The sequence below is a fragment of the Scyliorhinus torazame genome, chromosome 20, assembly GCF_047496885.1.
Source record: "Scyliorhinus torazame isolate Kashiwa2021f chromosome 20, sScyTor2.1, whole genome shotgun sequence".
NCBI lineage: Eukaryota > Metazoa > Chordata > Chondrichthyes > Carcharhiniformes > Scyliorhinidae > Scyliorhinus > Scyliorhinus torazame.
The window spans coordinates 42,151,797-42,178,762 of record NC_092726.1 but is presented as its reverse complement, the minus strand read 5'-3'; the positions used below and the strand labels follow the sequence as shown (position 1 = coordinate 42,178,762).

Sequence of the window (26,966 nt, the reverse complement as noted above, 5' to 3'; positions counted from 1 at the left end):
ACTGAACGGGATCCAGCCAAAATAATACTGTTCCATATTTCTATCCAGCATATTAATTCTGCTCCATTTTAATATGCAGCCATATTAAAACGGCTCCATATTAATACTGTTCCATATTAATACTCTTCCACATTAATACTGTTCCATATTAATACTGTTCCATATTCGTGCTGCTTCATTTTAAGACCGTTACAAATGAGTACTGTTCCCTATTAATGTCAAGCATATAAACATTGTTCCATATTAATACTCTCTCAGATTATAACTTTTCCATATTAGTAGTGTTCCATATTAATACTGTTCTATATGATTACCGGTACATATTAATATCCAGCCATGTTAACACTGTTCCATATTAGTACTGTTCCATATTAATATCTGGCCATTTTAATATCCGGCTATATTAACACTGTTCCATAGTAATACAGTTCCATATTAACATCCAGCCACATTCCATATTAATAATAATTATCTTTGTCACAAGTAGTCTTACATTAACACAACAACGAAGTTACTGTGAAAAGCCCTTCGTCGCCACATTCTGGCGCCTGTTCGGGGACACAGAGGGAGAATTCAGAATGTCCAATTCACCTAACAAGCACGTCTTTCGGGCCTTGTGGGAGGAAACCGGAGCACCCGCAGGAAATGCACGCAGACACCGGGAGAACATGCAGGCTCCGCAAAGAGAGTGACCCAATCTAGGAATCAAATCTGGGACCCTGGAGCTGTGAAGATATGGTTCCATATTAATACTGTTCCATATTAGTACTGTTCCATATTAATATTCAGCCATATCAATACTATTCCATATTAATACGGTTCCAAGTTAATATGCAGCCATATTAATACTGCTCCATATGAATAATGTTCCATATTAATATCCAGCCACATTAATGCTGTTCCATACCAATATGGTTCCATATTAATATGCAGCCAGATTAATACGTTTTTGCTCAATGCCTGCTACCCCGCCTCCCACATGGAGGTTGGACATGGCCCGACTTGCCCAGAATGCTTTGTGCAAGAAAATATCACAGGCCACAGATGACTATATTATTAATAACTAGAATGGGGAAGTCCCGCCCTTCACGCTCTGGGAGGCCACGAAGGCTGAGATCAGGGGTGATATCATGGCCAAGAACGCACGTAGAGACAAGGTAGAGAGGGCGGCTAGGCGACAGTTGTGGACTCCATACTGGAGGTAGACAGGCGATACTCTGAGGGCCCGAACAAAGAACTCCTGGCGGAGAGGAAAAAGCTACAAATGGACTTTGATCTGCTCTCCACGAGGGAAGCATTGCAGCAACTCCGCCAGGTACGGGAGACCCTTTACGAACACGGAGATAAAGCCAGCCACTGCTGGTTCGCCAGCTGAGAAAGCAGGCATCCACGGGGGTAATAGCTCAGATTAGAAGCAGCAGACCGAATCCAGTGACGGAGCCAAAAAATGTCTACGAGGCATTTGAGACCTTCTACCGGGGGCTATTCACCCTCAAGCCCTCAGCTTAGGGATGAAACAGTTCATCGATGGACGGGACACACCAGTTGTGAGACAGGCTGAAAATGGGACTGGAAGCACCAGTAAAACTGGCAGAAGGATAGCGCAGTGGTGAGCCCTCGTTCCTCATGGTCCCGCCCGCCCCACACATCCCTGTGACGATGGATGTGGCTGTCCTGCAACCCAGTTGTGTGTCGAAGCTGGGATTCGTCTTTCTGGAGCGCAGGAGGTTATGGGGAATTTAAACAAGTCTTCAACGTAATAAAGATTTTTTTTTAATGATGGAAATGGATAGATCCTCTGCCCCCAATTGCTCGACTGCATGAATCCCACCTTAGTTAGTGTCCTAATCCACCGGACTTTCCACAATACCATATCCAGCAATACTCAGGAAGAATAATTGTTTTCCTATCCAGCCGACTGTTCTATATTGAAGAAGCTGGTAAACTTTAGAAGGACAATTCTGCCTTCCTATCCACACTGCTGTTCACACATCAGTGCACTACGTCGAGATATACTTTGGACTGACTTTTCTGTGTCATTTTTGGCTCTATTGTTCATAAAAACAGATCAAGCTGAGCTGAACGAGATCTGCGTGTCCCCAGTGCACTCTGCTGAACACATCCAGATATAGTCTGGAGTAATATTTCGCTCTTCCGTTCTAACCTGGTGCTCCAACGGACACATGCACCTGCCCTGCAGCCGAACATGTATGTGTTTCATTTCCCAACCACTGTCCACACCCACTGACCCAAGCTGGACTTCAGAAGCCAATCTGCCTGTGCCATTCGCCTTGGATTGTTTCGAAATCCCACGTCAGGCTCGAATGCAGGTTACAATTCTTTATAGAATCATAGAATCCCGACAGAGCGGAAGGCGGGTCATTCGGCCCAACGAGTCTGCACCAGCCCTTAGAAAGAGCAACCTATTTAAGCCCACACCGCCACCCTATCCACATTCTCGCAACCCAAACAAACCTAAAGGGCAATTTAGCACGGCGAATCCACCTGACTTGCACATATTTGGACTGTGGGAGGAAAACAGAGAACCCAGAGGAAACCGTGTCAGAGAAAGTGCAAACTCCACATGGACAGACATCCGAGGCGGGAATTGAACCTGGGTTGCTGGCGCGCTGAGGCAAGCGTGTAAACTACTGTGACACCGGATTGCAGCCTCCTGGACTCTGCACTGCACAGATTCACCGTGTAGGACAATCTCTGGGGTCTCTGACAGCCTCTTTTTTGTTTTACAATGAAATACACAGTTCTTAAAATTTAGAGTAGTCAATTATTTTTCCAATTTATGGTGGCTAATCCACCTACCTCTCACATCTTTGAGTTGTGGGGTGAGACTCACGCAGAACCGGGGAGAATGTGCAAACTCCACGCGGCCAGTGACCCGGGGCCGGGGTCGCAATGTGGACTGGGAACTTCAGGAAATTAGGAGAGCAAAAACGGTACATGAAAGGATACAGGCAGGTAAAATGAACGAACGTCCTAAGTAATTTTACCAGCTCATTAAGGGTAAAAGGATAACTCGGGATATAGCCCGAAAACATGGGCTATCGCATCTCGGCCTTTTGGTTCAGATCAAGTGTAGTATCTGTTCTTATCAGTTTAATATCTGGAATGTCCCCTTCGGGGGACCGAATATTAAATTGATTTTTGGGACACGGAGATGGTTCAGGGGCTTTCTTGCTCCGCTCCAGGCATCAACCTGGTCTTGCAATGTTTCCAGGAATGGTGCCTTCACCCCGCTTTGGGCACAAATAGTGCAAAAGCAGAAAATGGCGCAAAACCTGGCTTCCCCTCTTCTGTCTTGTCCAGTTGTCTCATCCTGACCAATTAAAAAATTTTCAGGCTCCAGAGCATTGCTAGCTTTTCTGCTGGCGGGCGCTTCGCGCACTAATGTCGTGAGCCTATGGGCTCGCGGACTTGCGGCAGCCAGGCTCCGTTTTCAGCTGATATGCCAAACAGATTTCCTGCTGCTTTTTACAGGCCACTCACTCTCACCCTCGGATGCCTACTTGCCTTCTCCTCACTTCAGTTACCACATCCCTTCATCCTGCGCAACGGGGAAGTGTGGCGACAGACTGAACGGCATCCTGATTTGGATGTAGGTATACCTTCACGGCGTCTCTTTTTGTTCTCCTGACTCCACGACCAACACGCCAGGGCGGAGCTCAGGGAGACTAGACATTGCCCTCTGTTGGATTCCGCCAGTACTTGCTGCTTGCACGGATTGCCCTTTGTTCGGCAAAGGTGGAGATTTTTTCGACTCCCTCCGTTGGGTGTCACTGGGCCTTCACAGCGTCTCCATTTCATCTGGTGACGACAGGGGGCGGCTTGCCAGACGATGTCTTCCTGTTGTGTTTTACTGGTTCTGCATGCACAGACTCCACTGTGCTCGGCCAAGCTGGAGGTCTCTTGACCAACAGTGACCGTAGACTAAAAGTTCCAAAGCACAGTCGAGCGCAGCAAGGTGCTCCTGAATGTCGGTGGACGAGGAGGACAAGAGCCATAACCGGAAAATATTGGCTATCGCTTCTCGGCCTTTTGGCTGAGATCAAGTGTAGTCTCATTTGATCGAGGGAAGCTGATGATTTCCATGTCGATCGTGGATTGGAGAACTCGGAGGGATTGAAGTCGTCAAAGAGGAAACGTTTGGAGCCCGGCTGCTATTGGTGGATCTGCATAGGCCTAACGCCGATACAGTTCAGACCCAACGTACGAGCTATGGATGCAGCTTCATCCCGACCACCAGGCTGGGGAGTGCGAAACACTGTCCGAGTCACAGTGAAGAAAACGGAATGAGAGTCACCTGTGGACAGGAAACATTTCGTGAAGAGGGTGCTGCTCGAGTGTTGAGGGTTTACAGCAACAGAGATCTTCTGCTTGCAGAACTTCCCCAACAATGTTTTTTTTGATGTCACCTTCAAGAGCGTCGCAGCGTGCATCAAATTCTTGATTGTCTTCAAGGGAAAAGGTAACCAGAGTCCCTTGTCGATCCTGACTGCGGATCCTCTGTTTACGCTACCGTCGCAGCGAAATCGGGTTGTTACACTGCACACGTACAACCCCCACGTCCCTGTGTCTCATGTGCCGACGTTCCTCGCCAGGTACGCTCAGCTGAAAAGGACAGCGTGCAAGTGAAAGACACCTTCGGCATCTGGACAAGTGAGCACCAGGTCAAGGTGACTCTATGAACAGACAGCAAATGAACCATCCTGCATCCCCCCTCCAGTTTCGCTATTGGAGCAAATCGTGGCTACCTCTACTACGTGGGACAGCCACGAGTCTGCCACACCTGTGGCAAAACGGGGCATGTTGCAGCAAACTGCGGTGTGACCTTCTGCAAAACCTGCAGGCAGGAGTGACACATGACTAAGGAATGCAAGGAAGACAAGTCCTGCAACCTGTGTGAGGAGGCCGGCCATCTTTACAGGGCCTGCCCGAAACGCGGGGCGACATACGCTCAAATCATCAGCAGCGGAGTTAAAAAGGCGACCAGAGAGGAGGTGCATACACCCTCCACCGAAAAAGACACCACGGCTCAGAATGAGGAAAAGCAAGAGAAGGGCCCCCAACAAAAAGAGGAGGCCCCAGCACCTCCTGACAACCCAGCCCCAGCCCCATCTGATGAGGAACACTCAATGGAAGAGTAAGAGGATGGGACAAAGAATAAAGAGCCCTGGGAAACAGTGAACAGGGACAAACGAAAGAGAAAACAAAAAAACAAACTGAGGAACCCCCCGAGGGGTAGTGGCAAAAAGAGACACCTTTCAGCCGGCGCACTTAGCGCCGACACCTCATCCGATGAGGGAAAACAGGACAAGAATCGGCCTCAAATAAACAGACAAAGCACCAACGTGGAACGGGAGGCACAGACCCCCCAGACCACCGACCGGGAAGAAAACAAGGTCACAGACCAACCCCCGATAGCAACGAGCAGCAACAACCCAGGTGATGACCGGCCTGCAACCCCAACACCTACTGACTGCCACGAGGAACCCCAGGGCTACACCACCCCCCCATTGCATCTGCATCAAAATCACTGGGCCAGTACGGACCAGAACAGTTTTCTCAGCCCTGCAACTGTGCTAAAGTTTGCGAGCACCACCGGCATGCTGGGGAACATTCAACAGCTGGAACAGCCAACTGTATAGACTCTGGACTCTTGGAACTGGTAAATCTACCTTTTTATAATGGGTTTAAAAATTGCATCCATAAATGTGCGAAGCATCAAAGATACTTCGCGGTCTGTAGCCACACTCAACTATTTGGCAAATGCAAAAGCTGACCTACTGTTCCTGCAGGAGTGCGGAATTCCGCACCTCAGCAACTACAGGCGCTGGTCGAGCTGGTGGTCCCACGGGCCATCCATCTGGTCAGGAGGAAACGACTGCCGCTCCTCTGGCCTGGGTATTCTGCTGCGGGGAGGAAACTTCACCATCTCCGACGTTAAGGAGGTGGTGGGCGGGCGCCTCCTCGTAGCAGACGTGAAATACAAAAACACCCCTCTCAGATTTATTAATGTGTACGCCCCGGCCGTAAAAAGTGAGCGGCTGGCAGTTCTTCAGCAACTCCCACTGCTGTTGGCCACCTCCAAGCCGGTCATCCTGGGTGGTGACTTCAACTGCATCATCGATGCGGCTGGACGATCCAGCAAAGCCGACAGCAAACTAGACGCTACGTCCAGACTCCTGATGGAAACGGTAAAAGACGCCAAGCTGCTCGACGTCTGCAGCAACCCTGCAGACGGCGCGCAGCGTAGATACACATGGTCACGGCCAGACGGGTCCGTCCGCTCCAGGATAGACTTCTTTTTTGTGTCCCGAGCTTTCACGGTCAGGTCCACCGACGTAACGCCGGTGTTCTTCTCTGACCACTGCCTCCTACTGGCCGACTGCCACCTGCAGGAAGACCAGGGGGTAGGCAGGGGGACGTGGAAGCTAAATGTAAAACTGCTGACCCCTGAGAACATCGAGGAACTCAGGAGGGATTACAAAGGTTGGAGAACCGTGAAACCCCTCTTTGAGGCCCCACATCTCTGGTGGGAAGCAATCAAGGGGAATATCAAGAGGTTTTTCATCCTCAAGGGCGTTCAAAAGGAGAGAGAGAGACGAGGGGTCATGTCCAGGCTCCAGAAAAGTATGCAAAATTTGCTCCAGCTGCAGTCGATGGGGGTGGACGTTAAGGAGGATCTCCAAGAGGTGAAGAGCCAGCAAGCCTCGCTCTACACCTCGGAGGCCTCCAAGGTTATCTTCCGTTCCAGAGTCCGCTCCGTGGAGCAGGACGAAAAGTGCTCACGCTTCTTCTTCCAAAAGGTGCACAGAGAGACCTCTGTGATCAACAGCCTGAAGGAAGAAGATGGCTCTGAAAAGTCATCGCAGTCTGACATCCTGAGGATCAGCCAATCCTTTTATGCCGGACTGTATGACCTGAAGCCAACAGATAGCACTGTTTCCCAGACCTTCCTGTCGACTATCACGGAGGTCATAGGCGACAGCGAGCTGGAAAACCTGGACAAACCACTAACTCTGGACGAGCTGACAAAGGCCGCCAAGTCCTTCGAGACGAGTAAAACTCCCGGAAGCGACGGCTTACCGGTTGAGTTGTATTCGGCTCTGTGGGACTGGATGGGCCCAGACCTGCTGGAAGTGTACGAGAGTATGCTTCTGGAAGGCAGCATGTCAGAGTCCATGAGGAAAGGCATCATCACCCTCATCTACAAACAGAAGGGGGAAAGGGAAGAAATTCGAAATTGGCGACCCATTTCACTGTTGAATGTGGACTACAAAATTCTAGCAAAGGTCATCGCCAATCGGGTCAGGTCTGCTCTGGAGTCGGTGATCCACCCTGACCAGACCTGTGCTGTACCCGGCAGGAAGATCTCTGATAGCCTCGCGCTACTCAGGGATACGATCGCCTACGTGCAGGACCGGGGGGTGGACACTTGCCTCATCAGCCTTGACCAGGAGAAGGCTTTTGACAGAATATCGCACACCTACATGATGGATGTGCTCTCCAAAATGGGGTTTGGGGAGGGAATTCGCAATTGGATCAAACTGCTCTACACAAACATCTATAGCGCAGTCTCAATCAATGGGTGGGAATCAGAAAAGTTCCAGATCAGATCTGGAGTCAGGCAGGGCTGCCCTCTCTCCTCTGCCCTTTTTGTGTGCTGCATAGAACCTTTTGCCGAGTCCATCAGGAGGGATCCGGGTATAAGAGGAGTGACGATCCCAGGCAGTGGAGGCATGCAAGTCAAGGCCTCCCTGTACATGGACGACGTTGCCGTCTTCTGCTCGGATCCTGCGTCTGTACGCAGGCTCTTAACCACCTGCGACCAGTTTGAACTGGCCTCTGGAGCCAAGGTAAACCGGGGCAAGAGCGAGGCCATGTTCTTTGGGAACTGGGCCGACCGGTCCTTTGTCCCCTTCACTGTCAGGTCAGATTACCTGAAGGTGCTGGGGATATGGTTCGGAGCTGCTGGGGCGTGCACCAAAAACTGGGAGGAGCGCATAGGAAAGGTAAGACAGAAACTGGGCTGGTGGGAGCAACGCTCCCTCTCCATTGCGGGCAAAACCCTGGTCATCAGGTGTGAGGTACTCTCGGTGCTACTGTACGTGGCGCAGGTCTGGCCCATAACCCGACCCTACGCCACAGCAGTCACCCGGGCCATCTTCAAATTTATCTGGCGATCCAAGATGGACCGTGTCCGAAGGGACACCATGTACAAACCTCTGGAGAAGGGAGGGCGGAACGTACCCAACGCCTCCCTCATCCTGTTGGCCACCTTTGTGTCCAGCTGCATCAAGCTGTGCGTGGACCCCCAGTATGCAAACACCAAGTGTCACTACATACTGAGGTTCTACCTGTCCCCGGTGTTGCGAAGGATGGGCCTGGCCTCATTGCCGCGGAACGCTCCAAGTAGTTGGACCGTACCGTACCACCTGTCCTTTGTGGAAAAGTTTTTGAAGGAAAACACCTTTGACCACAAGGCAATGAAGCAGTGGTCAGCACGTAATGTCCTCGAGGCCCTCAGGGAAAAGGAGACCGTGGAGGACGTTGGATGGTTCCCTGAGCAGACTGCCAGAGTCATCTGGCAGAACGCCTCGTCACCAGAACTTTCAAACAAGCACCAAGACCTAGCTTGGCTGGTGGTGAGAAAGGCCCTCCCTGTCAGATTCTTCATGCACACCCGAAGGCTCTGCACCAATGCACGCTGCCCTCGGAGTGGCTGTGGGGGAAATGAGACGGTCACACACCTCCTTGTGGAATGTGCCTTTGCAAAGAAGGTCTGGAGAGAGATGCAGTGGTATTTGTCAAGGTTTATCCCAAACAGATCTGTGACACAGGACTCTGTGCTCTACGGACTGTTTCCAGGGACACACACCGAGACAAATATCAACTGCTGCTGGAAGGTCATCAACTCGGTAAAAGACGCTCTTTGGTCTGCCCGAAACTTGCTGATCTTCCAGTGCAAAGAATTGTCCTCGACCGAGTGTTGCAGACTGGCACATTCCAAGGTCCAGGACTACGTGCTGAGGGACGCACTCAAGCTTGGGGCAGCTGCCGCCAAGGCGCAATGGGGAAAGACCACTGTGTAAAGTCTTTCCAGCAAATGTACACCGAGGGGTGCGTAACAGTGTAAAGCCCCTCGGTCTGGGCAACCAACACTCCAATGTATAAAACAAACATGACAATGTAAATATTTAAGAAGGAATTGTAATGTAAAGAGTGATATGTGTACGACAATATCAAAATTGAATGAAAGAAAGTCAAGGCAACATGTAACCCTGCCGGAAATGTACAGTCAAGACAATTTGAAATGTTTCTGAAATGCTCATGATAAATTTTTATGAATAAAGTATATTTTTTTGAAAAAAAAAAAAAAAAAAAAATCTGTTCTTATCAGTTTAATATCTGATATGTCCTCAATCTGTGGACCGAATATTAAATTTATTTTTAGGACTCGGAGATGGTTCAGGGGCTTGCTCCTTCCGCTCCACGCATCAACCTGGTCTTGCAGTGCTTCCAGGAATGGTGCCCTCTCCCCACTTTGGGGCGCAAAATGTATAAAAGCAGAAAATGCCGCAAAACCTGGCTTCCCCTTTTCTCTCTTGTCCAGTTGTCTCATCCTGACCAATTTAAGGCCTTTCCGGCTCCAAAGCATTGCTAGCTTTTCTGCTGGCGGGAGCTTCGTGCACGAATGTTGCGAGCCGATGGACTCGCGGACTTGCGGCAGCCAGGCTCCGTTTTCAGCTGATATGCCACACAGATTTCCTGCTGCTTTTTACAGGCCACTCACCTTCACACTCGGATGCCGACTTGCCTTCTCCTCACTTCAGTTACCACATCCCTTCATCCTGCACAACGGGGAAGTGTGGCGACAGACTGAACGGCATCCTGTTTGGATGTAGGTACACCTTCACGGCGTCTCTTTTCGTTCTCCTGACTCCACGACCAACACGCCAGGGTGGAGCTCAGGGAGACTAGACATTGCCCTCTGTTGGATTCCGCCAGTACTTGCTGCTTGCACGGATTGCCCTTTGTTCGGCAAAGGTGGAGATTACTTCGACTCCCTCCGTTGGGTGTCACTGGGCCTTCACAGCGTCTCCATTTCATCTGGTGACGACAGGGGACGGCTTGCCAGACGATGTCTTCGTGTTGTGTTTACTGGTTCTGCATGCACAGACTCCACCGTGCTCGGCCAAGCTGGATGTCTCTTGACCAACAGTGAGCGTAGACTAAAAGTTCCAAAGCACAGTCGAGCGCAGCAATAGCGCACAACAGTCCACCAATTGTATTTAAAAGGTGCCCTCGAGTCAATTAAATGCATTTCAACAGTGCCCGATTGTGAATCAAATGCATTTAAACAGTGCCCTAAGTTAAATCAAATGCATTCAAACAATGCCCTACAGTAAACCAAACGTTTTTGAACAGTGCTTTCTAGTAAATCAAATGTATTTAAATAGTGCCCTACAGTAAATGAAATGCATTTAAACAGTGACACAGTAAATCAAATGAATTTAAACAGGCGCTGCAATAAATCAAATGCGTTTAAACAGTGCCCTACCGGAAACTAAATGCATTTAAAAAGTGCCATGAAGTAAATCAAATGCATTCAAACAGTGCCCTCCAGTGAGCCAAATATATTAAATCGTGATTTATAGTAAATTAATTGCATTTAAACAGTGCCTGACAGTAAATCAAAAGTATTTAAATTAAATGCGTTTACACAGTGTCCGACACGAAATCAAACGCATTGAAACAATGCCCTCCAGTAAGTCAAGTGCATTTAAACAGTGCCCGGCAGCAAACTAAAGGCATTTAAACAGTGCCCTGCAGTAAATCAAATGCATTTAAACTGCCCGACAGTAAATCAAATGTATTTAAACAGTGCCCCAGAATACATCCAAAGTATTTAAACAGTGAATAAAATATAATTAAATAGCGCACAACAGTCCATCAAATGTATTTAAACAGTGCCCCAGAATAAATCCAAAGTATTTAAACAGTGTACTGCAGTAAATCAAATATAATTAAATAGCGCACAACAGTCCATCAAATGCATTTAAACATTGCCCTCGAGTCAATTAAATGCATTTAAACAGTGCCCTACAGTAAATCAAATGCATTTGAACAGTGGCCTAAAATAAATCAATTATATCTAAACGGTGCCAAATGTATTTAAACAGTTCTTTATAGTAAATTAAATGCATTTAAACAGTGCCCCGACAGTCAATCAAATGCTTTTAAACACTGCGCAAGAGTAAAACAAATACTTTTAAACAGTGCACCACAGTAAATCAAATGCATTTAAACAGTGCCCTACAGTAAATCAAATGCATTTAAACAGTGCCCTATAGTAAATCAAATGCATTTAAACAGCGCCCAACAGTAAATCAAATGCATTTTGTTCCCTACAGTAAACTAATTGCATTTAAATAGTGCCCGATACTCAAATGCATTTAAACATTGCCCTCCTGTGAATCAAAAGCATTTAAACAGTGTTCTACGTTAAATCAAATACATTTAAACAGTGCCCTACAGTAAACCAAATGCATTTAAACAGTGACATAGTAAATCAAATGTTTTTAAACAGGCGCTACAATAAATCAAATGCATTTAAACAATATCCTACAGTGAACTAAATGCATTTTTAAAATGCCCTGCAGTGAATCAAATGCATTCAAACAGTGCCCTACAGTATACGAAATGCTTTTAAACAGTTTCTGACAGTTAACTGAATGTATTTAAAGAGTGCCCAACACTCAAATGCATATAAGTAGTGCCCTACAGTAAATTAAATGAATGTAAACAGTGCCCTGTTGTAAACCAAATGCGTTTAAATAGTGCGGTGAAGTAAATGAAATGCACTTAAACTGTGCCCTACAATAAATCAAACGCATTTTAACAGTGCCCATAGTAAATCAATGCATTTAAACAGTGCCCTACAGGAAATCAAATGCATTTATACAGTGCCCTACAGTAAACCAAATGCATTTAAACAGTGCCCTATAGTCAATCAAATGTATTTAAACAGTGCCCCACAGTCAAACGGACCTTATTTAAACAGAGCCTTACAGTAACACACCAATTAAAAGTGCCCTACTGTAATCGGACTTAAAATGTGCCCGATAATAAATCATGTTTTTAAACATTAAACATGTTTATGTAAAGCGAATTGCTTTGGAGACCTAAAAAACAACTTTCCCGAGGCCAGTATATGCCCTTCCAAAAACTGAACGGGATCCAGCCAAAATAATACTGTTCCATATTTCTATCCAGCATATTAATTCTGCTCCATTTTAATATGCAGCCATATTAAAACGGCTCCATATTAATACTGTTCCATATTAATACTCTTCCACATTAATACTGTTCCATATTAATACTGTTCCATATTCGTGCTGCTTCATTTTAAGACCGTTACAAATGAGTACTGTTCCCTATTAATGTCCAGCATATAAACATTGTTCCATATTAATATTCGCTCATATTATAACTTTTCCATATTAGTAGTGTTCCATATTAATACTGTTCTATATGATTACTGTTACATATTAATATCCAGCCATGTTAACGCTGTTCCATATTAGTACTGTTCCATATTAATATCTGGCCATTTTAATATCCGGCTATATTAACACTGTTCCATACTAATACAGTTCCATATTAACATCCAGCCACATTCCATATTAATAATAATTATCTTTGTCACAAGTAGTCTTACATTAACACAACAACGAAGTTACTGTGAAAAGCCCTTCGTCGCCACATTCTGGCGCCTGTTCGGGGACACAGAGGGAGAATTCAGAATGTCCAATTCACCTAACAAGCACGTCTTTCGGGCCTTGTGGGAGGAAACCGGAGCACCCGCAGGAAATGTACGCAGACACCGGGAGAACATGCAGGCTCCGCAAAGAGAGTGACCCAATCTAGGAATCAAATCTGGGACCCTGGAGCTGTGAAGATATGGTTCCATATTAATACTGTTCCATATTAGTACTGTTCCATATTAATATTCAGCCATATCAATACTATTCCATATTAATACGGTTCCAAGTTAATATGCAGCCATATTAATACTGCTCCATATGAATAATGTTCCATATTAATATCCAGCCACATTAATGCTGTTCCATACCAATATGGTTCCATATTAATATGCAGCCAGATTAATACGTTTTTGCTCAATGCCTGCTACCCCGCCCCCCACATGGAGGTTGGACATGGCCCGACTTGCCCAGAATGCTTTGTGCAAGAAAATATCACAGGCCACAGATGACTATATTATTAATAACTAGAATGGGGAAGTCCCGCCCTTCACGCTCTGGGAGGCCACGAAGGCTGAGATCAGGGGTGATATCATGGCCAAGAACGCACGTAGAGACAAGGTAGAGAGGGCGGCTAGGCGACAGTTGTGGACTCCATACTGGAGGTAGACAGGCGATACTCTGAGGGCCCGAACAAAGAACTCCTGGCGCAGAGGGAAAAGCTACAAATGGACTTTGATCTGCTCTCCACGAGGGAAGCATTGCAGCAACTCCGCCAGGTACGGGAGACCCTTTACGAACACGGAGATAAAGCCAGCCACTGCTGGTTCGCCAGCTGAGAAAGCAGGCAGCCACGGGGGTAATAGCTCAGATTAGAAGCAGCAGACCGAATCCAGTGGCAGAGCCAAAAAATGTCTACGAGGCATTTGAGACCTTCTACCGGGGGCTATTCACCTACAAGCCCTCAGCTTAGGGATGAAACAGTTCATCGATGGATGGGACACGCCAGTTGTGACACAGGCTGAAAATGGGACTGGAAGCACCTGTAAAACTGGGAGAAGGATAGCGCAGTGGTGAGCCCTCGTTCCTCATGGTCCCGCCCGCCCCACACATCCCTGTGACGATGGATGTGGCTGTCCTGCAACCCAGTTTTGTGTAGAAGCTGGGATTCGTCTTTCTGGAGCGCAGGAGGTTAGGGGGAATCTAAACAAGACTTCAACGTCATAAAGATTTTTTTTTAATGATAGAAATGGATAGATCCTCTGCCCCCAATTGCTCGACTGCATAAATCCCACCTTAGTTAGTGTCCCAATCCACCGGACTTTCCACAACACCATATCCAGCTATGCTCAGGAAGAATAATTGTTTTCCTATCCAGCCGACTGTTCTATATTGAAGAAGCTGGTGAACTTTAGAAGGACAATTCTGCCTTCCTATCCACACTGCTGTTCACACATCAGTGCACTACGTCGAGATATACTTTGGACTGACTTTTCTGTGTCATTTTTGGCTCTATTGTTCATAAAAACAGATCAAGCTGAGCTGTACGAGATCTGCGTGTCCCCAGTGCACTCTGCTGAACACATCCAGATATAGTCTGGAGTAATATTTCGCTCTTCCGTTCTAACCTGGTGCTCCAACGGACACATGCACCTGCCCTGCAGCCGAACATGTATGTGTTTCATTTCCCAACCACTGTCCACACCCACTGACCCAAGCTGTACTTCAGAAGCCAATCTGCCTGTGCCATTCGCCTTGGATTGTTTCGAAATCCCACGTCAGGCTCGAATGCAGGTTACGATTCTTTATAGAATCATAGAATCCCTGCAGAGCGGAAGGCGGGTCATTCGGCCCAACGAGTCTGCACCAGCCCTTAGAAAGAGCAACCTATTTAAGCCCACACCGCCACCCTATCCTCATTCCCGCAACCCAAACTAACCTAAAGGGCAATTTAGCACGGCGAATCCACCTGACTTGCACATATTTGGACTGTGGGAGGAAAACAGAGAACCCAGAGGAAACCGTGTCAGAGAAAGTGCAAACTCCACATGGACAGACATCCGAGGCTGGAATTGAACCTGGGTTGCTGGCGCGCTGAGGCAAGCGTGCAAACTACTGTGACACCGGATTGCAGCCTCCTGGACTCTGCACTGCACAGATTCACCGTGTAGGACAATCTCTGGGGTCTCTGACAGCCTCTTTTTTGTTTTACAATGAAATACACAGTTCTTAAAATTTAGAGTAGTCAATAATTCTTCCAATTTATGGTGGCTAATCCACCTACCTCTCACATCTTTGAGTTGTGGGGTGAGACTCACGCAGAACCGGGGAGAATGTGCAAACTCCACGCGGCCAGTGACCCGGGGCCGGGGTCGCAATGTGGACTGGGAACTTCAGGAAATTAGGAGAGCAAAAACGGTACATGAAAGTATACAGGCAGGTAAAATGAACGAACGTCCTAAGTAATTTTACCAGCTCATTAAGGGTAAAAGGATAACTCGGGAAATAGCCGGAAAACATGGGCTATCGCTTCTCGGCCTTTTGGTTCAGATCAAGTGTAGTATCTGTTCTTATCAGTTTAATATCTGGTATGTCCCCTTCGGGGGTCCGAATATTAAATTGATTTTTGGGACACGGAGATGGTTCAGGGGCTTTCTTGGTCCGCTCCAGGCATCAACCTGGTCTTGCAATGTTTCCAGGAATGGTGCCTTCACCCCGCTTTGGGCACAAATAGTGCAAAAGCAGAAAATGGCGCAAAACCTGGCTTCCCCTCTTCTGTCTTGTCCAGTTGTCTCATCCTGACCAATTAAAAAAATTTCAGGCTCCAGAGCATTGCTAGCTTTTCTGCTGGCGGGCGCTTCGCGCACTAATGTCGTGAGCCTATGGGCTCGCGGACTTGCGGCAGCCAGGCTCCGTTTTCAGCTGATATGCCAAACAGATATCCTGCTGCTTTTTACAGGCCACTCACCCTCACCCTCGGATGCCGACTTGCCTTCTCCTCACTTCAGTTACCACATCCCTTCATCCTGCACAACGGGGAAGTGTGGCGACAGACTGAACGGCATCCTGATTTGGATGTAGGTACACCTTCACGGCGTCTCTTTTCGTTCTCGTGACTCCACGACCAACACGTCAGGGTGGAGCTCAGGGAAACTAGACATTGCCCCCTGTTGGATTCCGCCAGTACTCGCTGCTTGCACGGATTGCCCTTTGTTCGGCAAAGGTGGAGATTTCTTCGACTCCCTCCGTTGGGTGTCACTGGGCCTTCACAGCGTCTCCATTTAATCTGGTGACGACAGGGGGCGGCTTGCCAGACGATGTCTTCCTCTTGTGTTTTACTGGTTCTGCATGCACAGACTCCACCGTGCTCGGCCAAGCTGGAGGTCTCTTGACCAACAGTGAGCGTAGACTAAAAGTTCCAAAGCACAGTCGAGCGCAGCAAGGTGCTCCTGAAAGTCGGTGGACGAGGAGGACAAGAGCCATAGCCGGAAAATATTGGCTATCGCTTCTCGGCCTTTTGCCTGAGATCAAATGTAGTCTCATTTAATCGTGGGAAGCTGAGAATCTCGATGACGATCGTGGATTGGAGAACTCGGAGGAATTGAAGTCGTCAAAGAGGAAACGTTTGGAGCCCGGCTGCTATTGGTGGATCCACATACTGGCCTAAACCTCTGGTTTAGGCCTAACGCCGATACAGTTCAGACCCAACGTACGAGCTATGGATGCAGCTGCATCCCGACCACCAGGCTGGGGAGTGCGAAACACTGTCCGAGTCACAGTGAAGAAAACGGAAGGAGAGTCACCTTTGGATCGGATACTCTTCGTGAAGCGGGTGCTGCTCGAGTGTTGTGGGTTTAAAGCAACAGAAATCTTCTGCTTGCAAAACTTCCCCAAAAATGGCTTCTTTGATGTCACCTTCAAGAGCGGCGCAGCGTGCATCAAATTCTTGAACGTCTTCAAGGAAAAAGGTAACCAGAGTCCCCTGTCGATCCTGACTGCGGAGCCTCTGTTTACGCTACCGGCACAGCGAAATCGGGTTGTTACACTGCACACGTACAACCCCCACGTCCCTGTGTCTGATGTGCTCACGTTCCTCGCCAGGTACGCTGAGCTGAAAGTGACAGCGTGCAAGTGAAAGACACCTTCGGCATCTGGACAAGTGAGCACCAGGTCAAGGTGACCCTAAGAACGGACAGCAACGGAGCCATCCTGCATCCCCCCTCCAATTTCGCTATTGGAGTAAATCGTGGCTACCTCTACTACGTGGGACAGCCACGAGTATGCCACGCCTGTGGCAAAACGGGGCATGTTGCCGCAAACTGCAGTGTGACCTTCTGCAAGAACTGCAGCCAGGAGGGACACATGACTAAGGACTGCAAGGAAGACAAGTGCTGCAACCTGTGTGGGGAGGCCGGCCATCTTTACAGGGCCTGCCCGAAACGCGGGGCGACATATGCACAGATCATCAGCAGCGGAGTCAAAAAGGCGACCAGAGAGGAGGTGCATACACCCTCCACCGAAAAAGACACCACGGTTCAGAATGAGGAAAAGCAACAGAAGGGCCCCCAACAAAAAGAGGAGGTCTCAGCACCTCCTGACAACCCAACCCCAGCCCCATCTGATGAGGAACACTCAATGGAAGAGGAAGAGGATGGGACAAAGAATAAAGAGCCCTGGGAAACAGTGAACAGGGACAAACGAAAGAGGAAACAAAAAAACAAACTGAAGAACCCCCCGAGGGGTAGTGGCAAAAAGCGACACCTCTCAGCCGGCGCACTTCGTGCCGACACCTCATCCGATGAGGGAAAACAGGACAAGAATCGGCCTCAGATAAAGAGGCAAAGCACCAACGTGGAACGGAAGGCACAGACCCCCCAGACCACCGACCGGGAAGAAAACAAGGTCACAGACCAACCCCCGATAGTAACGAGCAGCAACAACCCAGGTGAAGACCGGCCTGCAACCCCAACACCTACTGACTGCCACGACGAACCCCAGGGCTACACCCCCCCCCCCCAATGCATCTGCATCAAAATCACGCGGCCAGTACGGACCAGAACAGTTTTCTCAGCCCTGCAACTGTGCTAAAGTTTGCGAGCACCACCGGCATGCTGGGGAACATTCAACAGCTGGAACAGCCAACTGTATAGACTCTGGACTCTTGAGACGGGTAAATCTATCTTTTTATAATGGGTTTCAAAATTGCATCCATAAATGTGCGAAGCATCAAAGATACTTCGCGGTGTGTAGCCACACTCAACTATTTGGCAAATGTAAAAGCTGACCTACTGTTCCTGCAGGAGTGCGGAATTCCGCACCTCAGCAACTACAGGCGCTGGTCGAGCTGGTGGTCCCACGGGCCATCCATCTGGTCAGGAGGAAACGACTGCCGCTCCTCCGGCCTGGGTATTCTGCTGCGGGGAGGCAACTTCACCATCTCTGACGTTAAGGAGGTGGTGGGCGGCCGCCTCCTCGTAGCAGACGTGAAATACAAAAACACCCCTCTCAGACTTATTAATGTGTACGCCCCGGCCGTAAAAAGTGAGCGGCTGGCAGTCCTTCAGCAACTCCCACTGCTGTTGGCCACCTCCAAGCCGGTCATCCTGGGTGGTGACTTCAACTGCATCATCGATGCGGCTGGACGATCCAGCAAAGCCGACAGCAAACTAAACGCTACGTCCAGACTCCTGATGGAAACGGTAAAAGACGCCAAGCTGCTCGACGTCTGCAGCAACCCTGCAGACTGCGCGCAGCGTAGATACACATGGTCACGGCCAGACGGGTCCGTCCGCTCCAGGATAGACTTCTTTTTTGTGTCCCGAGCTTTCACGGTCAGGTCCACCGACGTAACGCCGGTGTTCTTCTCTGATCACTGCCTCCTACTGGCCGACTGCCACCTGCAGGAAGACCAGGGGGTAGGCAGGAGGACGTGGAAGCTAAATGTAAAACTGCTGACCCCTGAGAACATCGAGGAACTCAGGAGGGATTACAAAGGTTGGAGAACCGTGAAACCCCTCTTTGAGGCCCCACATCTCTGGTGGGAAGCAATCAAGGGCAATATCAAGAGGTTTTTCATCCTCAAGGGCGTTCAAAAGGTGAGAGAGAGACGAGGGGTCATGTCCAGGCTCCAGAAAAGTATGCAAAATTTGCTCCAGCTGCAGTCGATGGGGGTGGATGTCAAGGAGGATCTCCAAGAGGTGAGAGCCACCAAGCCTCGCTCTACACCTCGGAGGCCTCCAAGGTTATCTTCCGTTCCAGAGTCCGCTCCGTGGAGCAGGACGAAAAGTGCTCACGCTTCTTCTTCCAAAAGGTGCACAGAGAGACCTCTGTGATCAGCAGCCTGAAGGAAGAAGATGGCTCTGAAAAGTCATCGCAGTCTGACATCCTGAGGATCAGCCAATCCTTTTATGCCGGACTGTATGACCTGAAGCCAACAGATAGCACTGTTTCCCAGACTTTCCTGTCGACTATCACGGAGGTCATAGGCGACAGCGAGCTGGAAAACCTGGACAAACCACTAACTCTGGATGAGCTGACAAAGGCCGCCAAGTCGTTCGAAACGAGTAAAACTCCCGGAAGCGACGGCTTACCGGTTGAGTTGTCTTCGGCTCTGTGGGACTGGATAGGCCCAGACCTGCTGGGTGTACGAGAGTATGCTTCTGGAAGGCAACATGTCAGAGTCCATGAGGAAAGGCATCATCACCCTCATCTACAAGCAGAAGGGGGAAAGGGAAGAAATTCGAAATTGGCGACCCATTTCACTGTTGAATGTGGATTAGAAAATTCTAGCTAAGTTCATCGCCAATCGGGTCAGGTCTTCTCTGGAGTCGGTGATCCACCCTGAACAGACCTGTGCTGTACCCGGCAGGAAGATCTCTGATAGCTTCGCGCTACTCAGGGATACGACCGCCTATGTGCAGGACAGAAGGGTGGACACCTGCCTCATCAGCCTTGACCAGGAGAAGGCTTTTGACAGAATATCGCACACCTACATGATGGATGTGCTCTCCAAAATGGGGTTTGGGGAGGGAATTCGCAATTGCATCAAACTGCTCGACACAACCATCTATAGCGCAGTCTCAATCAATGGGTGGGAATCAGAAAAGTTCCAGATCAAATCCGGAGTCAGGCAGGGCTGCCCTCTCTCCTCTGCCCTTTTTGTGTGCTGCATAGAAACTGTTGGCCGAGTCCATCAGGAGGGATCCGGGTATAAGAGGAGTGACGATCCCAGGCAGTGGAGGCATGCAAGTCAAGGCCTCCCTGTACATGGACGATGTGGCCGTCTTCTGCTCGGATCCTGCGTCTGTACGCAGGCTCTTGACCACCTGCGACCAATTTGAACTGGCCTCGGGAGCCAAGGTAAACCGTGGCAAGAGCGAGGCCATGTTCTTTGGGAACTGGGCCGACCGGTCCTTTGTCCCCTTCACTGTCAGGTCAGATTACCTGAAGGTGCTGGTGATATGATTCGGAGTTGCTCGGGCGTGCACCAAAAACTGGGAGGAGCGCATAGCAAAGGTAAGGCAGAATCTGGGCTGGTGGGAGCAACGCTCCCTCTCCATTGCGGGCAAAACCCTGGTCATCACGTGTGAGGTACTCTCGGTGCTACTGTACATGGCGCAGGTCTGGCCCATAACCTGACCCTACGCCACAGAAGTCACCCGGGCCCTCTTCAAATTTATCTGGCGATCCAAGATGGACCGTGTCCGAAGGGACACCATGTACAAACCTCTGGAGAAGGGAGGGCGGAACGTACCCAACGCCTCCCTCATCATGTTGGGCACCTTTGTGTCCAGCTGCATCAATCTGTGCGTGGACCCCCAGTATGCAAACACCAAGTGTCACTACATACTGAGGTTCTACCTGTCATCGGTGTTACGAAGGATGGGCCTGGCCTCATTGCCGCGGAACGCTCCAAGTAGTTGGACCGTACCGTACCACCTGTCCTTTGTGGAAAAGTTTTTGAAGGAGAACACCTTTTACCACAAGGCAATGAAGCAGTGGTCAACACGTAATGTCGTCGAGCAACGAGTATGCCACACCTGTGGCAAAACGGGGCATGTTGCCACAAACTGCAGTGTGACCTTCTGCAAAAACTGCAGGCAGGAGGGACACATGACTCAGGACTGCAAAGAAGACAAGTGCTGCAACCTGTGTGAGGAGGCCGGCCATCTTTTCAGGGCCTGCCCGAAATGCGGGGCAACATATGCACAGATCATCAGCAGCGGAGTTAAAAAGATGATCAGAGAGGAGGTTCATACACCCTTCACCGAAAAAGATACCACGGCACAGAATAAGGAAAAGCAACAGAAGGGCCCTCAACAAAAAGGGGAGGACCCAGCACCTCCTGAAAACCCAACCCCAGCCCTATCTGATGAGGAACACTCAATGGAAGAGGATGGGACAAAGAACAAAGAGCCCTGGGAAACAGTGAACAGGGACAAACGAAAGAGAAAACAAAAAAACAAACTGAAGAACCCCATAATGGGGAGTGGCACAAAGCGACACCTTTCAGACAGTACACTTAGTGCCGAAACCTCCTCCGACGAGGGTAAACAAGCCAAGGATCGGCCTCAAATAAAGAGGCAAAGCACCAACGTGGAACGGGAGGCACAGACCCCCCAGACCACAAACCGGGAAGAAAATAAAACCCGCCGAGACAATCAACCCCTGGCTCATGGGAACACCAATATGACCAACGGCCACCAAACGCCGGACATCGAAAACAAGGTCACAGACCAACCCCCGGAAAGTAACAAGAAGCAACAACCCAGGCGAAGACCGGCCTGCAACCCCAACACCAACTGACTGCCACAACGGACGCCAGGGCTACACTCCCGCCCCCCCCTCAATACATCTGCATCAAGTTCACTAGCCAGTGCGGACCAGGACAATTTTCTCAGCCCTGCAACTGTGCTAAAGTTTGCGAGCACCACCGGCATGCTGGGGAACATCCAACAGCTGGAACAGCCAACTGTATAGACTCTGGACTCTGAGACTGGTAAATCTATCTTTATATAATGGGTTTTAAAATTGCATCCATTAATGTGCGAAGCATCAAAGATACTTCGCGGTGTGTAGCCACACTCAGCTACTTAGCAAACGTGAAAGCCGACCTACTGTTCCTGCAGGAGTGCGGAATTCCGCACCTCAGCAACTACAGGCGCTGGTCGAGCTGGTGGTCCCACGGGCCATCCATCTGGTCAGGAGGAAACGACTGCCGCTCCTCCGGCCTGGGTATTCTGCTGCGGGGAGGCAGCTTCACCATCTCCGACGTTAAGGAGGTGGTGGGCGGGCGCCTCCTCGTAGCAGACGTGAAATACAAAAACACCCCTCTCAGACTTATTAATCTGTACGCCCCGGCCGTTAAAAAGTGAGCGGCTGGCAGTCCTTCAGCAACTCCCACTGCTGTTGGCCACCTCCAAGCCGGTCATTCTGAGCGGTCACTTCAACTGCATCATCGATGCAACTGAACGATCTGCCGGAGCCGACACAAACTAGACGCTACGTCCAGACTCCTGATGGAAACGGTAAGAGACGCCAAGCTGCTCGACGTCTGCAGAAACCCTGCAGACGGAGCGCAGCGTAGATACGCATGGTCACGGCCAGACGGGTCCGTCCGCTCCAGGATAGACTTCTTCTTTGTGTCCCGTGCTTTCACGGCCATGTCCAAGATGTATGGCCGGTGTTCTTCTCTGACAACATCCTCCTGCTGGCCGACTGCCACCTGCTGGAAAACCAGGCTGCAGGCAGGGGGACATGGAAGCTGAATGTAAAACTGCTGAACCCTGAGAACCTCGAGGAACTCGAGAGGGATTACAAAGGTTGGAGAACCGTGAAACCCCTCTATGAGGCCCCACATCTCTGATGGGAAGCAATCAAGGGGAATATCAAGAGGTTTTTCATCCTCAAGGGCGTTCAAAAGGCGAGAGAGAGACGAGGGGATCATGTCCAGGCTCCAGAAAAGTATGCAGAATTTGCTCCAGCTGCAGTCGATGGGGGTGGATGTCAAGGAGGATCTCCAAGAGGTGAAGAGCCAGCAAGCCTCGCTGTACAACTCGGAGGCCTCCAAGGTTATCTTCCGTTCCAGAGTCCGCTCCGTGGAGCAGGACGAAAAGTGCTCACGCTTCTTCTTCCAAAAGGTGCACAGAGAGACCTCTGTGATCAGCAGCCTGAAGGAAGAAGATGGCTCTGAAAAGTCAACGCAGTCTGACGCCCTGAGGATCAGCCAATCCTTTTATGCCGGACTGTATGACCTGAAACCAACAGATAGCACTGATTCCCAGACCTTCCTGTCGACTATCACGGTGGTCTTAGGCGAGCTGGAAAACCTGGACAAACCACTAACTCTGGATGAGCTGACAAAGGCCGCCAAGTCCTTCGAGACGAGGAAAACTCCCGGAAGCGACGGCTTACCGGTTGAGTTGTATTCGGCTCTGTGGAACTGGATGGGCCCAGACCTGCTGGAAGTGTACGAGAGTATGCTTCTGGAAGGCAGCATGTCAGAGTCCATGAGGAAAGGCATCATCACCCACATCTACAAGCAGAAGGGGGAAAGGGAAGAAATTCGAAATTGGCGACCCATTTCACTGTTGAATGTGGATTCCAAAATTCTAGCCAAAGTCATCGCCAATCGGGTCAAGTCTGCTCTGGAGTCGGTGATCCACCCTGACCAGACCTGTGCTGTTCCTGGCAGGAAGATCTCTGAGAGCCTCGAGCTACTCAGGGATACGATCGCCTATGTGCAGGACAGGAGGGTGGTCACATGCCTCGTCAGCCATGACCAGGAGAAGGCTTTTGACAGAATATCGCACACCTACATGATGGATGTGCTCTCCAAAATGGGGTTTGGGGAGGGAATTCGCAATTGGATCAAACTGCTCTACACAAACATCTATAGCGCAGTCTCAATCAATGGGTGGGAATCAGAAAAGTTCCAGATAAATCCGGAGTCAGGCAGGGCTGCCCTCTCTCCTCTGCCCTTTTTGTGTGCTGCATGGAACCTTTTGCCGAGTCCATCAGGAAGGATCCGGGTATAAGATGAGTGACGATCCCAGGCAGTGGAGGCATACAAGTCAAGGCCTCCCTGTACATGGACGACGTTGCCGTCTTCTGCTCGGATCCTGCGTCTGCACGAAGGCTCTTGACCACCTGCGACCAGTTTGAACTGACCTCGGGAGCCAAGGTAAACCGTGGCAAGAGCGAGGCCATGTTCTTTGGGAGCTGGGCCGACCGGTCCTTCGTCCAATTCACTGTCAGGTCAGATTACCATGGGATATGGTTCGGAGCTGCTGGGGCATGCACCAAAAACTGGGAGGAGCGCATAGCCAAGGTAAGACAGGAACTGGGCTGGAGGGAGCAACGCTCCCTCTCCATTGCGGGCAAAACCCTGGTCATCAGGTGTGAGGTGCTCTCGGTGTTACTGTACGTGGCGCAGTTCTGACCCTACGCCACAGCAGTCACCCGGGCCAACTTGAAATTCATCTAGAGATCCAAGATGGACCGTGTCCGAAGGAAGGAGATGGCTCTGTAAAGTCATCGCAGTCTGACATCCTGAGGATCAGCCAATCCTTTTATGCCGGACTGTATGACCTGAAGCAAACAGATAGCACTGTTTCCCAGACCTTCCTGTCGACTATCACGGAGGTCATAGGCGACAGCGAGCTGGAAAACCTGGACAAACCGCTAACTCTGGATGAGCTGACAAAGGCCGTCAAGCCCTTCGAGACGAGTAAGACTCCCGGAAACCTCTGGAGAAGGGAGGGCGGAACGTACCCAACGCCTCCCTCATCCTGTTGGCCACTTTTGTGTCCAGCTGCATCAAGCTGTGCGTGGACCCCAAATATGCAAACACCAAGTGTCACTACATACTGAGGTTCTACCTGTCCCCCGTTTTACGAAGGATGATCCTGGCCTCAGTGCCGCGGAACGCTCCAAATCGTTGGACCGTTCCATACTACCTGTCCTTCGTGGAAAGGTTTTCGAAGAAAAACACCTTTGACCACAAGGCAATGAAGCAGAGTTCAGCACGTAATGCCCTCGAGGCCCTCAGGGAAACGGAGAACGTGGAGGACGTTGGATGGTTCGCTGAGCAGACTGCCAGAGTCGTCTCGCAGAACGACTCATCACCAGAACTTTCAAACAAGCACCAAGACCTAGCTTGGCTGGTGGTGAGAAGGCTCTGCGCCAATGCACGCTGCCCTCGGAATGGCTGTGGGGGAAATGAGACGGTCACACACCTCCTTGTGGAATGTGCCTTTGCAAAGAAGGTCTGGCGAGAGATGCAGTGGTATTTGTCAAGGTTTATCCCGAGCAGCTCTGTGACACAGGACTCTGTGCTCTACGGATTGTTTCCAGGGACACACACCGAGACAAATATCAACTGCTGCTGGAAGGTCATCAACTCGGTAAAAGACGCTCTTTGGTCTGCCCGAAACTTGCTGATCTTCCAGTGCAAAGAATTGTCCTCGATCGAGTGTTGCAGACTGGCACATTCCAAGGTCCAGGACTACGTGCTGAGGGACGCACTCAAGCTTGGGCCAGCTGCCGCCAAGGCGCAATGGGGAAAGACCACTGTGTAAGGTCCTTCCAGCAAATGTACACCGAGGGCCGGGTAACAGTGTAAAACCCCTCGGTCTGGGCAACCAACACTCCAATGTATAAAAGAAACATGACGATGTAAATATTTAAGAAGGAATTGTAATGTAAAGAGTGATATGTGTATAATAAGATCAAAATTGAATGGAAGAAAGTCAAGGCAATGTGTAACCCTGACGGAAATGTAGTCAAGACAATTCGAAATGCTCTGTAATGCTCATGATAAATTTTATTAATAAAGTATATTTTTTTGAATAACATTTTAAAAAAAAAATCTGTTCTTATCAGTATAATATCTGATGTGTCCTCTATCTGGGGACCGAATATTAAACTGATTTTTAAGACTCGGAGATCGTGCAGGGGATTGCTCCTAACACTCCACGCATCGACCTGGTCTTGCCATGCTTCCGGGAATGGTGCCTTCACCCCGCTTTGGGGAGCAAAGGTGCGAAGGCAGAAAATGGCGCAAAACCTGCCTTCCCCTTTTCTGTCTTGTCTCGTTATCTCATCCTGACCAATTTAAGGCCTTTCAGGCTCCAAAGCATTGCTAGCTTTTCTGCTGGCGGGAGCTTCGTGCACTAATGTTGCGAGCCGGTGGACTCGCGGACTTTCGGCAGCCAGGCTCCGTTTTCGGCTGATATGCGCACAGATTTCCTGCTGCTTTTTACAGGCCACTCACCCTCACCCCCGGATGCCGACTTGCCTTCTCGTCATTTCACTGACCAAAGCCCTTCATCCTGCACAACAGAGAAGTGTGGCGACAGACTGAACGGCATCCTGATTTGGATGTAGGTGTACCTTCACGGTGTCTCTTTTCATTCTCCTGACTCCACGACCAACACGCTAGGGTGTAGCTCAGGGGGACTAGACATTGCCCCCTGTTGGATTCCGCCAGTACTTGCTGCTTGCACGGATTGCCCTTTGTTCGGCAAAGGTGGAGGTTTCTTCGACTCCCTGCGTTGGGTGTCACTGGGCCTTCACAGCGTCTTCTTTCCTTCTGGTGACGACAGTGGAAGGCGTGCCAGACGATGTCTCCCTGTTGTGTTTTTCTGGTTCTGCATGCACAGACTCCACAGTGCTCGGCCAAGCTGGAGATCTCTTGACCAACCATGACCGTAGCCTAAACGTTCCAAAGCACAGTCGAGCGCAGCAAGGTGCACCTGAATGTTGGTGGGCGAGGAGGACAAGAGCCATAGCCGGGGAATATGGGCTATCGCTTCTCGGCCTTTTGGCTATGATCAACAGTATATTGGGTCAAGAGAAGCTGAGGATTGTGATGTAGATTGGAGAAGACAGAGGGATTGAAGTCGTCAAAGAGAAAATGTTTGTAGCTCGGCTGCTATTGGTGGATCTACATGCTGGGCTAAGCTTCTGGTTTAGGCCTAATGCCGATACAGTTTAGACTCAACGTATGAGGTTTGGCTGCAACTGCATCCCGACCACCAGGCTGGGGAGTGCGAAACACTGTCCGAATCACAGCGAAGAAGGCGGAAGGGGAGTCACCTGTAGACCGAAACTTCTTCGTGAAGCGGGTGCTGCTCGAGCAGCGGGTTCCAAGCAACAGATATCTTCTGCTTGCAAAACCTCCCC

General features: G+C 49.7%; 4 non-coding genes across 4 annotated transcripts; all 4 read left to right on the top strand.

Annotated features, from left to right (window-relative positions):
- The first annotated feature begins 3,061 nt into the window (after positions 1 to 3,061).
- LOC140397903 (U2 spliceosomal RNA) lies at positions 3,062 to 3,251 on the top strand. Its single transcript, XR_011937325.1, has one exon. It is a non-coding gene; the product is annotated as a U2 spliceosomal RNA (small nuclear RNA).
- A 6,121-nt stretch (positions 3,252 to 9,372) lies between these two features.
- On the top strand, positions 9,373 to 9,557 carry LOC140397181 (U2 spliceosomal RNA). Its single transcript, XR_011936747.1, has one exon. It is a non-coding gene; the product is annotated as a U2 spliceosomal RNA (small nuclear RNA).
- Positions 9,558 to 15,307: 5,750 nt separating this feature from the next.
- On the top strand, positions 15,308 to 15,497 carry LOC140397861 (U2 spliceosomal RNA). Its single transcript, XR_011937285.1, has one exon. It is a non-coding gene; the product is annotated as a U2 spliceosomal RNA (small nuclear RNA).
- Positions 15,498 to 25,618: 10,121 nt separating this feature from the next.
- Positions 25,619 to 25,803, top strand: LOC140397382 (U2 spliceosomal RNA). The gene has a single exon (XR_011936841.1). It is a non-coding gene; the product is annotated as a U2 spliceosomal RNA (small nuclear RNA).
- Positions 25,804 to 26,966: the final 1,163 nt, after the last annotated feature.